The 2,500-nt window shown below is 38.1% G+C and overlaps 1 non-coding gene across 1 annotated transcript in view; it reads right to left on the bottom strand.

The window, feature by feature from the left end:
• Positions 1-245, bottom strand: part of LOC143307561 (small subunit ribosomal RNA) — a 1,923-nt gene extending 1,678 nt beyond the window's left edge. The window contains exon 1 of the ribosomal RNA XR_013064674.1: positions 1-245. This exon is cut by the window's left edge and continues 1,678 nt beyond it. This is a non-coding gene — a ribosomal RNA (small subunit ribosomal RNA).
• Between the last annotated feature and the right edge of the window lie 2,255 nt (positions 246-2,500).

Genomic DNA, 2,500 nt, shown 5'->3' on the forward strand with positions numbered 1-2,500 from the left:
AGCCGTCCGCCACCGATTGGTTTTGATCTAATAAAAGCATTCCTCCCATCTCTGGGTGGAATTCTGGTTTGCATGTATTAGCTCTAGAATTACCACAGTTATCCAAGTAATGTTTTGTACGATCTAAGAAACCAAAACTGATTTAATGAGCCATTCGCGGTTTCACCTTAATTCGGTATGTACTTAGACATGCATGGCTTAATCTTTGAGACAAGCATATGACTACTGGCAGGATCAACCAGGGAGCTTAGTTATTATTGTAAATTTAAATTTTCGTCGTCGGCCCTCCCTGTAAGACCGATCGACGTTAAGCCATTTCTCTTTTGTATGTAACACACATTTCATAAATTTTGTACCTCTTATAGAGGCCAAATATTCTCCTCCTCCTCTCATAAAGCACGAAAATCACTTTCACGCCGTGCATCCATCGTGCAAGCACGTAGACCACACACGCTGGACAATATAATAAAAGATAGCGCGGACAGTGGCATGCTATACAAATCGAGAAAGCGCGTACAGTGATCATGCTGGTCATTTTGCCACCAAATTTTATAATCTTTATCATTAGAGCGGGCCCACCAACCTCGTCTCTGTACTTTATACATTTCTCCTCCATCTGCACACACCTTTTCAAACATTAACGGAGAGAGTTCCTTGGACTTGCTTTAAATGTACATATTAGATATGTTGGAATCTCTCTCCTTTAGAAGTTTCCCCAGCCTTAAAACTTCTTTCATTTTTACTCCTCTCTCCATACTTATTTTCCTCTCTGAACGTATCAGAGAGGATTTTATTTCTGACACCTCTTGACTTTTCTTAAATTCAGGGACGTAATTTTGTTCATAATTCAGTGGACTTTTGTGTATTTTATACTTTAAATATTTCCAAACAGTCTCCCTTCTAAAAGTGATAGAACGAATTTTCGTCTAACACTACTTTCTTGGTTCAAAAATTTTATACAATCTTATAACTTTTTCAGTTTTAACAAATTTTGGTTACAGACAGTTGATGCTCAGTTTGTACAAGTATGCAACATTTATAAGTGCATACAGGTCACCAGCCTTATATTACAAGGCTCACCACATATGGGCCATTCGGTCTTAGACACCGACCCGTGGTAATGCTGTGTGGAGATTAATAATAATCCGCAACGGAAAACCGGAACGAGAATAGTCGAGAAAGTATATTCTCGAGGAGCGGTAGACTGCTTTTCAACCGAAGTCATAAAAGAGCCACACGCTCGACGCTACTCCCGACCGGTCCGAGCGAACCGAAAGTGCCTTCCTATAAATACCGAACGGCCGGCCGCTAGGTCGGCGACGCATGGGCTTACGCCCAGGCGTATGCCTGTGCAAACCGCCGTGAGAGCGTACCATCCCGCCGGCACGGTAAAACTTAGACTGAAAATATCGTCGAACATATCCTTTCATTTTATAACGTTCTATACATGAAAATTAATAAATTAACATGCAGGACATAATAAATTCACATTCTCATGTAAATCATGGGTTTAATTAATATTTTAAAAAATTTTAAAACCGCCCAGAACCGATGAGATGAAAATATTAAAACGATATTTTTGCATTTTCTTACGGTAAAACATTAACAAATAAGCGACTATAGCAATATAAAACTCCATTTGTAATTTAATTAATCAAAATTAATATTTTTTTTTGATTTTTCAGCGATCCAGAACCGATGAGACGAAAACATTAAAACGATATTTTTGCATTTTCTTACGACAAAACATTAACAAATACGAGACTATAACAATATAAAACTACATATGTAATTTAATTAATCAAAATTAATAATTTTTTTTGATTTTTCAGTGATCCAGAACCGATAAGTCGAAAATTTTAACAATCATATTTTTGCATTCTGTACCGTGGATCCATCGTTAAACGCTATTAAACTAACGTCCGTGATGGTATAAATGCAGATTTTCGCTCCGTTTAGCCAAAATAACGAACTTTAGGTGCGCTCCGAAATATTTCAAAGTCCCAGCGGCGTATTGCTTCGCCTCTTAGAACCGATTAGTCGAAAATTTTAACAATCATATTTTTGCATTCTGTACCGTGGATCGATCGTTAAACGCTATTAAACTAGCGTCCGTGATGGTATAAATGCAGATTTTCGCTCCGTTTAGCCAAAATAACGAACTTTAGGTGCGCTCCGAAATATTTCAAAGTCCCAGCGGCGTATTGCTTCGCCTCTTAGAACCGATTAGTCGAAAATTTTAACAATCATATTTTTGCATTCTGTACCGTGGATCGATCGTTAAACGCTATTGAACTAACGTCCGTGATGGTATAAATGCAGATTTTCGCTCCGTTTAGCCAAAATAACGAACTTTAGGTACGCTCCGAAATATTTCAAAGTCCCAGCGGCGTATTGCTTCGCCTCTTAGAACCGATTAGTCGAAAATTTTAACAATCATATTTTTGCATTCTGTACCGTGGATCGATCGTTAAACGCTATTGAACTAACGTCCGTGATG

The sequence above is a fragment of the Osmia lignaria genome, unplaced genomic scaffold (assembly GCF_051020975.1).
Source record: "Osmia lignaria lignaria isolate PbOS001 unplaced genomic scaffold, iyOsmLign1 scaffold0060, whole genome shotgun sequence".
Classification (NCBI taxonomy): Eukaryota; Metazoa; Arthropoda; class Insecta; order Hymenoptera; family Megachilidae; genus Osmia; species Osmia lignaria.